The sequence below is a fragment of the Gekko japonicus genome, unplaced genomic scaffold (genome assembly GCF_001447785.1).
Source record: "Gekko japonicus isolate JY-2015 unplaced genomic scaffold, Gekko_japonicus_V1.1 scaffold748, whole genome shotgun sequence".
Taxonomy (NCBI): Eukaryota; Metazoa; Chordata; class Lepidosauria; order Squamata; family Gekkonidae; genus Gekko; species Gekko japonicus.
In genome coordinates, this window is record NW_015164206.1 from 120,105 (window position 1) to 134,152 (window position 14,048).

The window sequence follows — 14,048 nt, forward strand, 5'->3', positions numbered from 1 at the left end:
GTTTCTGGTATGCTTCAATGAGGGATCAAATTATTAAAAAATAAAATAAAAATAAACCCTGTTTTGCTCAGAAAACTACCATATGCTCCCATCCTTGCTGGGTAACCTTTCACACTGTATTTTTCCACCAACAAAGATTATCAGCAGACAGTTATCTGTCTCCACAGCACTGATATACAAACAGACAGGCTACTGTCCACAATTTGACAAGTCACTGACTAGTTACACCTACAGTTATTGCCCAATCATTCAACTCCTCCTGATCTTTCTATAGCCCCTTCCAACCTTCAAGACCCAGAAGAGCACAACTTCCTGTGTAAGCAAGCTCAGCACCTTTCCAAGAACAGCCTTTACGGTTCAGCTATACGCTTATTTCATTTGTTTTCCAGATTCATACCCTGCATCTTAATAAGGGGAAGATCTTCCTCTAGGTCAAATCAAGAGAGGTAGTTAATGCATGAGCCAGCCATAAAATGTCTCCATTTTAAATATAAACATGATTTAAGAGTACAGAGAACAAAAAAGACATTCCTGACTGTGACTAAAACAAGAAAGTTTTCTGAATGATGAGTAGATGTTATGCCCTGTAGCCAGAGGGAGAAATCTGAGAGAAAACAGTTAAGTGCTAGATCCTTCTGCTCGTTAATATTTTAAATTATGCGCTTAACTAAAGAGTCTGTATTTAAACGCCCAACGCTGGCTAATTCCACAAAGGCCACGAGACTGGAATCAGCAGCAAACAAAGAAAAGTCACAGAGAGTTCAGAAAATGTGAAGTTGTTCCTCTGAATACAACTGCAGCAAACAGTAGCTGTCCAAAATTTGTATAAGTATCCAGTGATCGATGCAAGCACACCACGTTCTCCCCTCTGTAGAGAAAAAAGGTAAAGGTAAAGGTTCCCTTGCTCGAAAGCCAGTCGAGTCCGACTCTAGGGTTGCGGTGCTCATCTCCGTTTCCAAGCCGAAGAGCCAGCGCTGTCCGAAGACGTTTCCGTGGTCATGTGGCCGGCATGACTAAACACCGAGGCGCACGGAACGCTGTTACCTTCCCACCGAAGTGGTCCCTATTTATCTACTTGCAATTTCTTGCTTTCGAACTGCTAGGTTGGCAGGAGCTGGAACTAGAGACAGGAGCTCACCCTGTCTTGCGGCACCCGGGTCTTGAACCGCTGAACTACTGACCTTCCACAGCCTGCAGTTCAGCGTCTTCTCATTAACTGCCTGAATTCTATACAAGCCAAAAACAAACGCTACACACAATAACTTTCAGTAAGAGCAACCAAAATAATCTAACACAGAGTGCAAGCTTTCGAGATCTTCAGGACACTCCATCAGGCTGGATGTTCAAAAACAAAATGGAGGGGGAAATGATTTTTAGGGCATGATCGCAATGCCTCTTTGTTAGCATCCGATGCAGCGTGCTTGACTTCAGTGACTAGCCAGTGTAAGTCAGGAAGGAGAAGCAAAAACGCAAGCCATCCATGGCTATAGCTGGTTATAAGACTGCACCTTCAGTATGCTTTGAAGAAGCAAAACTTGAAGCCATCCAGTGAAAAATGAACGACCAACCGTTGATCAAAATTCTCTCTGACAATGCAGCCAAGGGTGGCTTCCATCTTTGCTTCCCCTCCCCAGCATGCCAAGGGTTCAAACTTGATGCTGGACAGCCACATCCCTGTGCCCAGTGAAATCAACAGAGAATCTCACACAGGAAGCTAGCAAAAAGGTTTAAAACCAATGGCAAGTGGCTGAGGTCAAGAGATATTTTTCCAGGAATGGTATTCAGAATAGAAATAAAATTTAATGAGGTGAAATTTCTCTTAGAGGAACAATAAAGATGGCAACTGAAAAGAGAGAGTGAGTTATGTCCCCGAATCAAATGTATTTCCATGGGTGATTCTCTCTCATTTACAATATATAAAAATCTGTATCTGATCCTCCTTGCTATTAATTTTTGCATAGCCACATAGCCCAATGTTTCCCTGCCCTAAACAAAAAGCCATTTAGCAGCTGTTGTTTTGGTTTCAGTTCATTTGGGTTCTTCTGTGCAGAGATGTATATGTTGAACCAGAGACAACGTCTTAAACATTAAGAACATAAGAACATGAGAGATGCCAATGTTGGATCAGGCCAAAGGCCCATCCAGTCCAACACTCTGTATCACACAGTGGCCAGAAATACCAGGTGCCATCAGGAGGTCCACCAGTGGGGCCAGGACATTAGAAGCCCTCCCACTGTTGACCCCCCCCAAGCACCAAGAAGACAGAGCATCACTTGCCCCAGAGGCCCTATTCCTTCACCTTCTCCCATTGTGATTTCTACCGTGAGCAACAAGGGAGCAAACTCCTTCCCAATTTCCACTGAATGGCAAAGCTAGAATCGAGAAAGCACACTGGGGGAAATTCTCCCCAACTGCTCTGCACCAGCTGCCTCAGCCTGGAAGGTCTGCCCAACCTACAGCCCAAGGAACTTCCCCAAGCCCCAAAAGGTGCAGGTTGGAATGCTACAAAGAAACCAATAAATCTGCCCAACAACAAGAGTGTTTTGATTTTTCGGCATTTCAGTTTTGTTGGTACTGTATGTAATAAGCAGATTTTTAAAAAACACACACAACAGCAAACGATACAAAGGCCGAAATTCCAGAGCCACTTTGGTGTAATGGTTAGGAGCGTGTATTCTAATCTGGGTGAACCCGGTTTGAGTCCCCACTCCTCCACAATGCAGCTGCTGGTGTGACTTTGGGTCAGTTACAAGTTCTTTCAGAGCTGTTCTCTCAAGGGCAGTTCTCGAAAGAGCTCTCTCAGCCCCACCTACCTCACAGGGTGTCTGTTGTGGGGAGGGGAAGGGAAAGGAGATCATAAGCCACTCTGAGACTCCTTCCGGTAATGAAGGGCAAGGTATAAATCCAATCTCTTCTCTCTTATTCTTCTTCAGTATGCCGTGTTGTTGTTGTTTTACATATAGTGTTGTTGTTTTTAATTGCTTGATATTGTCTTTATCTTTTTTGCACATTTGCCCAGAAAGTACCTGGCTATAACTGAAGATGTAGAGAAAAAACTTTCTACATTATTCCTGAGCATGCCATACTATAAGAAGTGCCCATCTTTTCTTCAAAGCCATACAGACTTGCCAACGTGCAAGAGACTCAGCACGCACGAATCTATGCCCATATCACATTTCCCCTACTTTGGACTGCCCTCCATCCAAATAGGAATCTTCACCGCTTCAATCTGCTGACTGAGCTTTCAGGAAGTGTCTTCAACAGAGAAGGGCGTGCACAGGAGTTAAAAAAGCCAAACACAAAACACACAAAAGAGTCTTGTGGCATCCTCAAGACCTAAAAGATTTAATTTTGTCTTTTGAGTACCACCCTACAGATTAGGATAGCGATCCCTCTAATATTTTGATAGCTCCTGACAGCCTACAAGGTCAGAGCCAACACTGACCTTAATTGAGGGTTTCTCACATCTCCACTGCTGCCTGGCTCGTCTCTGAACTCTATGCCACAGCCAGGGGCACTGCCTACTTTTAAATTGCATGAGTTGGCCAAAACAGAACATTCCCCCCCCCCTTTAAAAAGGCTTTAATGTTGTACAGATTTTCAGGAAACCCACACAGCAAAGCTCTACTTGGCACCAACTGGCAGATTTGCTTCCGCATACCAAACAACACAACACTAGTCAAGAACCGGGTGCTGGAGAAGGCACGCTTTCTTGCCAGCTATGTACAAAACACAGCTTCCACCCCCAGGAACTAACAAGGCACACTCATGGGGCTGTACAGAAAAGGGAAAAAAAAATTCCAGATAGGTGCATCAGGTGCAATGCATGAAAGTGACATGAGGCAAGAAAGAGAATTCTCTTGAATACATTGCGGCACATTGAATTCATTACATCACCTCTGTTTACAGCATCGCGCCTTAGGGCAAAGAAGGGAATGTGCAATTTACGAGCCAGGCCGAATACAAACCCAAACATTCTATGCCGCCTGAGACTATTAGTCAGTCTGTTAAGCCTTTACTGCAAGCATTCAGAGTACTTTACATAAATAACTTTTTAGATCCTCATGACAACTACTTATAAAGGCAGGCTCGACAAACGGAAAGGTGGGGCTGAAATCACACCTTCCCCAAGACCACCTGGTAACTGCAGAGGGACCTGAACCAGGAAGACAGATTCAGGTGGGTAGCTGTGTTGGTCTGAAGCAGCAGAACCAGGAAGTTACTCTTAACCATTATAACACACCAGGTTGAACACACAGAGGCATTCCCAATATATCCTATGCCTGCTTGCTCTCCCTCCCTTCACAACCTTAGAGGAAGTACACATTGTCCTTCCAACACAAACTCTAAGCAGGAACAGATCGAACTGCCAGGAAAATGCACTTCACACAGAATCAGAGTTGGAAGGGGCCATCCAGGCCATCTAGTCCAACCCTCTGCTCAATGCAGGATCAGCCTAGAGCAGTGGTGGCGAACCTATGGCACGGGTGCCAGAGGTGGCACTCAAGAGCCCTCTCTGTGGGCATGCGTGCCATCGCCACAGCCAGGCCCAGACCATCATTATAAAGTATTCTCTGCCAAACAATTTTAAGTAAATGAAAGCATTTGGGATTGCTTTCCTTACTTTGTTTGGATCATCTTAAATTAATGTATGGGTTCTTAACCTCAGTATTCAGGTTAAATTGCCGTATTGGCACTTTGTGATAAATAAGTGGGTTTTGGGTCGCAGTTTGGGCACTCGGTCTCTAAAAGGTTCGCCATCACTGGCCTAGAGCATCCCTGACCAGTGCTTGTCCAGCCACTGCTGAAAGACTGCCAGGGAGGGGGAGCTCACCACCTCCCGAGGCAGCTGATTCCACTGTTGAACAACTCTTACTGTACTTTCCTCATACCCAGCCAGTACCTTCCCGCTCTTAATTTAAACCCATTATTATGAGTCCTGTCCTCTGCTGCCAACAAGAACAGCTCCCTGCCCTCCTCTAAGTTACAACCCTTCAAATTTATCATTCTAGACACACAGACTCCTCAAAACAAACGGTTTTACCATGCTGAAAAGCAACAGTCATGTGCAATCTTATGAATCTCCTCCTGGAACAATTGTTTTTAAGAGGTGAAGGTTCCATAACATGCAAGGCAAAAGGTCCAAGCAAGACAAGGATGGGTGAGCATAAAGCTTAGCCCCAAGTACATTCAAGTAAGGGAGTTCTATTGCCCTCAGAGCACTAATTAAAGATCTTACACTAATTTTTCCCCATGCCTACGCATCTAAAGACCCAAGAGCAGAAATATAATCACAGGGACTGAATTTGTACACACTAAGGGCAATATATTTAAATTTCAATCATCTACAAAGGCAGTTCTTTCAACATCGGCGGAGTCAAAGAACTCCTGTATATGCACAGTCGATTTCTGATTACTTTAAGGAGACTCTGCCAATTCCTATCATGGTCCAAACGTAACCTCTGAAAACCAGTGTCTACATTCTACAAGGTCAGATATATTACAACAGCGGGTATTAAATTTTGAAATCTGATGGAAGCCTTCGATAGGGACGTGTATCGACTGTTCAGAACTTAACGGTGTTGTGGCAAGAGGTGAAGTGGGAGAACAAGCAATCATCACGCTAAGTTTAACAGCTGATCCTCCAGATGTCTCCCATTTCGATTCTGTTTCATTTGGAAGATGATCTAAGATTCAGGGAGAGCTATGGGTCAGTGGTAGAGTACACACTTTGCAGACAGAGGGTTCCAGGTTCATTACCTGCAAGCCTCAAGTCCCTGGACACACAAATGCTGAAGCGGGCACACAGTCTTTCTTATAAAAAGCTTCATATGAAATCTTCCTGAAATTAATAACCATGAATGTTGGTTGACAGTGAACCTTAAACCTTTCTCATTCGCCTTTTTTAAAGTAACCTTAACACTCTCAGAGCTGGATCGCCAATTTCTCTCCAGACGGCGGGTAGAAAAATCACATATCCTAAACCCTAAAATAAAATATCCTCACGCTTAAAAAGTCAGTGGCTTCTCGCCAACGAGCAATTGTAATCACAACCACAGGGCTCGAAGATTTCAACAACTTCATCATGTCTGTAACAGAAAAGGGTGGGTAGAAAGCCACACTGATTCTCAAGAGATATAAACACAATGGTTGTCACAAACAGCTAAGTGTTAATGCAGAAAAGGGTCTGTAGCAGTGAAGCAACACCTGAGCCGTCCCAAAGTCACAGAAATGCGGGGCGGGCCAAAAAAGGATCTCAAGCTGCTATTGGCTGTGGTGCTAAGATGGTAGAGAATGGCAGAGCATCCAGCGCAATCTAGGAACAGGAAAAGCAGTGCTACCTTAGGAACACAAGAGTCCGGCTCAGATGATAGCAGGCCACAGGAAGAAAGAGGTAAAAGGCTTATAAAATTAGAGGAACAGGCAGGAAAAAATTAGAAAAGGGGCCAGAGAGCAGAGTCTGGAAGGGGACGAAGACCAGACAAAGAGAATGTGGCCAGAGCTGCACAGAGGTGGGAGGAATTTCCACATCGATTTGCAATAACCAGCCAAACCCTACAAGGCGTTAGCATCTATTTTATCAATAAGTAGTCCCCTGGGAAGACTACGTTAGTCTGACCCAAGGACGGTAAACCCTTTTTATGCTCCCTTAAGGCAACGAAACTGCAAAGAGCATTAAGAGAATTGTTTGCTGCTCATGGTAATGCGGCACCAATTAGCTGAATGAGCTAACTGTTGCACCCTTCCTCCAGCAGAACAAAAGGAAAGGCCTCCTGCTTAAAGCTGTATGCCCATAAGCTACATTCAAACACTGGTGCACAAGTTCATGCTTATAACACCTTGGCCTACCGCTCTAAGAACAAAGACCTACTCATTTTAAAATTTTCAAAGAAGAGACCGAGATAAAATTAATGCACTTGAAACACCAGGCACTCGCATGTCTAAGCAAAAAACAGGACATTTACAGTAGAGGCATCTTTGCCCTTTGGCTCCATGCCTTACGAAATCGGTCTTACTGGGTACCTGCTGTGAAAGCCTGCTTGTGTACAACCATTATAGTCAAGTATATGGATTATCTGTCTGTTAAGATACAGAGAATGCCAGGAGGGGAAACCAACAGAATGTGGCTTTACCCAGAAGTATATCTGACTTGGATGGCCCAGGCGAGCCCAATCTCGTCAGATCTTGGAAGCTAAGCAGGGTGGGCCTCGGTGAGTACTTGGATGGGAGACCACCAAGGAAGTCTGGGGCTGCTATGCAGGGGTAGGCAATGGCAAGCCACCTCTGAACATCTCTTGCCTTGAAAACCCTACGGGGTTGCCATAAGTTGGCTGCAACTTGACAACACTTTACACACACACAGGGGAGCTCCCTTGCCATCATGCAAATACCTATTTGCATGCTTCTGGCTAAGAACATCACCAAAGACCAACACCCTCAGAGGTATGGGGCAGGGAAATAATTCCCCCCTCCCGCACTAACAACACCCAGCAGCCTCTTCCTAGGCAGAGCTCAAACAGAGGCAGCGTCCAGCAGGCTAGAAAGCAGTCCTCGGGTGATGTCCTCAGGGAGGGGCTATGGCTCAGACGGGGGCTTTACATCGGTATAGGTGCCGGTTGCAATCGTTGTACTCACCGGCGTTCAGATGGCGAACATCTGCCTCCTGTCTCTAACCGGTGTAAAGCCCTTTATACCGTTGCACTCTGCCACTAGGTCCCCAAGTGGTGGTATCCTGAGTGCAACGGTTGTAAACGCTGTACCTCGCCGTCTGATCGCTCTCCACCGTTGCACAGCTACTTCCGTTCGGAAGCCTCAGGCTTCCGATTTTCGCCCGCCATTTTTTTTTTAAGGACGGCGATATGCGCTTGGGCGAAGCTTCGCCCTGCTGTTTGTATATAAAAAAGAAAAGGGCCAAACTGTAGCGTTTCGGAGGCGTCCGGGACCTCTGGGAGGCTACTGTGCTCTTTAAACTTTAAAGGTAAGTCCTTACCTTTAAAGTTTAAATGTACGACAGGGGGGTTTTGCGCATGCGCGAAGATCGCCATTCTATGGATGGCTGCCTATGCACATGCGCAAACTAAGTAAAAAAAACAACCGAAGACGAGTGTGGACGGGCATATTGTGATGGCTTCCGCTGTGAGGGAGGTAAGTGTGGTCGCGTTTCTGCCGGCATAAACGCCCCGTCTGAACGCACCCAGTGAGAGAGCATCTCCTTGGAAAGCAGAAGGACCCAGAAGGACTCCGGTTCAATCCCCGGCATCCCCAGTTGAAAGAATGAGGTAGTAGGTGATGTGGCCTGAGACCCTGGAGTCTCAGGCTACGAATATTAGCATGCAAGATGTTCAGATAAATTCTGTAGCTGGATGGCTCCGTTTCCTTTCCTCGTTTGGGTAAATAACGGGTCTCTCAGCCTAACCTACCTCCCAAGGTAATTGTGAGGCTACAATGACACACTGAGCCCAGCTGGGAAGAGGGCAGGATACACGTAACAGACAACAAGACTCCCTTAGCCACTCTTCTGCTTCACAGCAACAGCAGCAAGACAGGTCATGGGGAGAGGAAACTGGCAGATTGTAAGGAAAAGCTCAGTCCAAGCCTCCACTAAGCGTCAAGCACACGAGCAGAGTTAAAAGCATTCATGCACTGAAGACTTTCCCAGGGTTCAATGGGCAGGGTCTATGCAGACGCATAACCTACATAGAGTCAGTGTAGCATAGTAGTTAGGGCACCACACTGAGATCAGCCAGACCTAAATCCAAGGCCCCGCGCAACCACAAAGCTCAACTGGGTGGCCTTGGGCCACTCTCTTTCTCTCGGTCTAACCTACCTCGCCGGGCTGTTGTGAGTGCAAAACGGACAGCGCCACCGTCAGCTCCGTGGCAGGAAGAGCAGAACAACAATACAACAGACATAACCTCGCCTCCTTGTCATCAGGAATGATGCCCTGCAAAGGAACTCGGGAAATACAGCCGAGCCCTTAGTTCGCCAAAACAGACTGACGAATCCCGCACATTTGTTTGGGTCTCGTTAGGAAGCAGAACCGCTACACGCTGCATTTAGAGCGCTAAGAGAGAATCAGCTTTGCTACAGTTTGGGGACTGGATACAACCAGCTTTCCAAAAAAAGGGGGTGCCCCCCCCCCCCTTTGACCACCAAAAAGGCCATATTGGGTATCATGGGACTTCCATGGACAAAAACCATGTGGGACAGGGGATGTAGTAAGGAGGAGAACTGGGTGAGATTGCATGAAAATTGCTTGGTCGTAGTATTCAAAAACTGGAATACACAGAAGAAGGAATACTCTTGCTCTGCAGGGGAACACAAGCTTTGGCTAGCCAGTGCTCTTCATCTTCCTTCTGAAGGGCAGGCCCTTTATCCCCTTCCCAAGATGCTTCTTCCCACCATAGAGTAGATCGCTCCTTTCTTCCTGTCCAGCACCAAAAGCACTGTGGAACGTCCATCACCTTATTATCACATCCTTCCTCCAAACTGATCTGGGCAGCATGCACAGATCTCCCCTCCAAAGGCTTCTTCAGGCATTCACAGAGGAAAAGAAAACTGTCCACTTATGTTAATGAGAGCCAGCATAGGGTCTTGGACAAGGATCTGGGAGACCCAGGTTCAAATTCTCACTTTGCCATGAAGCTTGCTGGGTGACCCCGGGCCAGTTACACACTCCCAGCTTAACCCCTCTCACAGAATGATAATGTATTTTCCCTTGGAAGGAGGTCAGGATAAAAAAGCAACCAGAAACTAATGTCAAGGTTTGAGAGCATAAGCATGTGGTAGACCGCGCCATATATGATCTCTGCACGCTTGCCTTTCCGCGCATGTAACTGAAGCACTTTTTGCATACAAGCCATTTCCAAGAATGGCTGGACTTCGTGTCCCCACGCGGCCTTTAATGTGGTCTGTGCCAGCCCCACAGTAAGAGCCAGAATACACTCCCTTGGAACCACCCCACAGTGGTGATCTCCAAGTCCCAAGTTCAGATTTTGGGAAGGGAGGGAGGGGGGAACCCTTCTGAGCAGAATTTTGACTGTAATTCCCCTAAACAACTCTCAAACAAGACTATGCTTGAAAAACCGTCTAGCACACTGCGGGGTTTAAGTCGGTATCTGGCACCCTGGCAGCAACACAAGTGTTTCTACGCAGCTTCCCATAAAAAGAGCACTGCCAAAGACTTCCTAGCTCCTGGGGGCAATGTACACTCATTGGATACAGCTCAGTGAAAAATTACAAAACAGACAATCGCTGGTGGCTGCATCTCCTTCTGCTCAAGATGAAAAGACATCGCATGGCAGGGGGAAAAAGACGTTCCTGTCATGCACACACGTGTCAACCCTACCAAATTCCCATGCCGCGAAAGGGTTGTCTGCAACAAACAGCACAACACACCACGCAAACCATTTCAAAAAGCCCATTGGGAGAAAAAACGGAACGGTGTCCAACACGAAGCAGGATTTGGATAAGCTTCACTGCTGAAGAGTTCCAAAAACGTCACGATCTCCAAATCCTCAGGGCGGCTTAAAACGGAACCACCCCACCAACCACCAGCTGCTGGAGTGAAAAGGCCCCGCAATGATGATGGGCTGGAATTGACAAGCCAGCTGCTATCCCTGCTCTTTCCCCACTCCAAACGAGGCTCCCTTACTCCTCAGACCAAACTCTGTTGCCAGGACAAGGTTCACAGAGATCTTTTGTTTCAAGTGAAATTATATTCTCTCCCCCGCTTGTGTTCACTGCGAGGACTTCTCTGCTGGCTGCTCTGCCTTGGACCATATAAAATCCCTCCAAGGATGCTTGTAGAGGCCCAGAGACACCGCTCAGTTGCTCTGACAAACAGAACTCTGGAGCTGGTTGCAGATCCAGCACTTCTCCCGCAACAATGGGACCTGATGCTCACCTCTCCCTGTCCAAATCCATGGATTTGCAAAGAGAGCACCCTTGGACAGGATTTCTGCAGCCCAACCATCTGCCCTTAACCACCGAAGGAGCACTGTCCCACAAGGGCTTTTGGCCCAGGAAACCTGCTGCTCTACCTTATGTCTCATCTCCGCAATATGTTGTGGAAACCGAGATGAAACTGTTTCTGAGCATGGGCAGAGTGCCTCCCTTAACCCCAAGCACCACACACACATCCGGGCTTCCACAGAAGTGCGACATCTTGGCAAGTCTGAGCCTGCTCCTTTTGAAAATTAAGCCGTGCCTAAGTAAACACATCATCAAAGCCTGGGAGGGGGCGTGCGCTAAATGCCAGTGTATGGACGTGGGGGTAGGGGGAAGCAACACAACGGAACAACAGTGGGCAAAGGAGAGTGCCACGAAGGAAGGACATCTCTCTGCACTCTCGTTTACCCCACAAAACCCTCAGACTCGGGACGCTGCCGCCTAACTCCGTGCCAGCAGGGCTAAGAGTCTGCCCCCCATAATAATTACCAGGCACTCAGGACAGAAACCCATGCCGGGGGGTGGAGGGCGGCTCGCTTCAGGCGGACTGGTGACGCCGAAGCAGTCAACTACCCTATTCATACAGTCACGCCTATTCAAAAAGGTGGACTTCCTCCCGCCCTTTTCTTTCCCCACTAGGCGCTTTTAAGGATGAAACGGGAGGGGGTGGGGGCGATTCTAAGGCACTCCAAGCAACGCCATCAGCCAGGAGCTCCGAAAGGGGGGGGGGGGCGCGGCGTGTGGCTCCTTCGCTCCCGCTTTCCAGGGGCAGATAGGGTTGCCAAGTCTGGGTTGGAAAATACCTGGAGACTTTGGGGGGTGGAGCCAGGAGAGGGCGTGGTTTGGGGAGGAGAGGGGCCTCAACATAATACAATGCCATAGAGTCCACCCTTCAAAGCATCCATTTTCTCCAGGGGAGCTGATCTCTGTCGGCTGGGGATCAGTGGTAAAAGCGGGAGATCCCCAGGCCCCACCTGGAGGCTGGCAACCCTAGGGGCAGACCGTGCCTGGTGGCTGAACAGGACGTCTCCAAAGCCTCCTTTCATGGAGCGGCACACACCAAACCCCCCGACCGCCGGGGCGAGCGGTGTTCCGCGCGGCACCCGCGGAGGGCGCTGCGCCTGCTATTGTCCGGTAAGGAGAGAAAAGGAGCTCTCTGGCTCCCAGGAGGGGGAAAAAGAATGTATCGACCCAAGAAAACCAAGCCGCACACACAAAACGAGGGAGCCCTCGAAAGCTCTTCTTCCCGCGCAGGAGAAGAGCGGCGCCCTTCCCCGCAGCCAGCTTCTCCGGCGGAGAGCGCCCCCCCAAAAGATCACCTTCGCCGGCAAAGCAGGACAAGGCCACCCTGGTGGAGTCCCCCGGAGCTTTCCCCGGAGGCGAGGGTCTCCGCGCCCAGCCTCCCGATGCCCCCAGTGCCGGGAGTCGCCCAGGGGCCATGCTCTTCCTCCAGCCGCCCTCCCCTCCATTGGCGCACTGCAGCTTCCCGTACTTGCTCATGACTCCGGCGCTCGGTCCCGGGGGAAATCGCCTCGGCGGGCGTTAAGCCATCGGGGGAGGCGGGGGGCGAGCCCAGGACAGGCGGCGACTGCGAGGCTGCCTCGCTCCGCTCCGGGTCCCCGGCCAAGGCGCGCTCAAGGTCCTCCGCGCTGCAAGCTCCGCATCGCGGCACGCCGGCCGCTCCAGGCTCTCTTTGCCCGGGGAAGGAGGGAGGCGGAGACGCAGCCGCTGCAGCCCCGCCGGGCGAGTTGCTCGCACACACCTCGGCAGCAGTTGTTGCCGCCGCTGCTGCTGCTGGACACGAGGGAGGGAGCCGCGGCCAGCTCGTCCTTTGCCTGCTTAAAGAGACACGCGCCGTTTCCCCGGCTCGGAACGTTAAGGGAGTGGGGGAACTGGCCAATGGGAAGCGGAGCGCAAAGCGTGGGTTTTTTCCCTGTCCCACCCCCTATATCTGAAGCAGCGGTGGTACGTTCCGAATTATGATTACAAAAAGCGGTGGCGACGATTGGTTACAGGACGCGGGGAGGCGGAGGGATGCGAATTCGGGCGGCCAATGGGAGGCGCGCCAAGGGTGGCTCAAAGGACTGCAGCAGGGCTAAGGCGCAATGCTTTTAAAGGGGCGACGCGTAACGGTGAAGGGCGGTTCAGGTGCACGGAGAAGTCCCGGGGAGAAGCGGGCGAGAGACGGAGAAAGCCAAGCCAGCGGCCGCGCACGCCCTGCAAACGTCACAGTCTGCCTGCATGGGAAGAGAGCAGCCTTGACCTCCGGCGAGCCGAGGGCTGACATGTAAACGCAGCGCCGCCAAAATAAAGGAAACAACAGGCGCCCAGAAGAGAACTCTGGCTTAACTGCCGGTTGAACCACAGTGCCGGGGACCCGTCCCGCACCCTTTTTTATACCACCTCCCCACCAGGTAGGGTTTTTGAAAGGGTATATATCGCAACACAAAGCAATGCTCCTCTGGGTGGAAAGACACACCCCAAGTAATAATAATTTCATTTTTAAAAAAGACAGATTAACGTGGGTAGCCGTATTGGTCTGATGTAGCAGAACAGAGTTCGAGTCCAGTGGCACCTTTGAGACCAACAAATAAATAAAATAATGAATAAATAATAAAATAATGAACACCATTTTGTTGGTCTCAAAGGTGCCCTGCACTCGGGGAAGGGTGGGATAAAAATCTAACCAATAAATAAATAAAAACTTTTTTTTACAAGATACTTCTAGAGCAATTCCTCGTACAGCCTGACACTATGCATATTTACTTGGAAGCCCCATTAACCTTAGTGGCTTTCCTCCTAGTGTACATTACTGGAATAACCTGCAAGCTTCATGAGCCACCTGTTTCCATGGGGTCTTGGCTACAGCCAGGACATACAAACAGGATTTAGTCCTGCCTACTTCATCCAAGAAGTCCTGGCAATTCTGTGGCGTTATGGGTAAGACACCTCTCCTCCTTCAGGAAACTGCCAAAAGCCCTCCCACAGAATACCAATTAAATTGTTTTCAGTATACATTACCCCACATTAAATGAACGGTCAGATAGTTCCTCCGACTTTACTACAGGTGTAGCTGCCTAGGGTTGCCAGCTCCAGAT

The 14,048-nt window shown here is 48.9% G+C and overlaps 1 protein-coding gene across 1 annotated transcript in view; it reads right to left on the reverse strand.

Annotated features, from left to right (window-relative positions):
- Window positions 1-12,490, reverse strand: part of LOC107108023 (protein-methionine sulfoxide oxidase MICAL3-like) — a gene marked incomplete at its 3' end in the record, with an annotated part of 130,460 nt that extends 117,970 nt beyond the window's left edge. Inside the window, exon 1 of the mRNA XM_015408406.1 lies at window positions 12,443-12,490. The remainder of the gene's footprint in view (window positions 1-12,442) is intronic.
- Window positions 12,491-14,048: the final 1,558 nt, after the last annotated feature.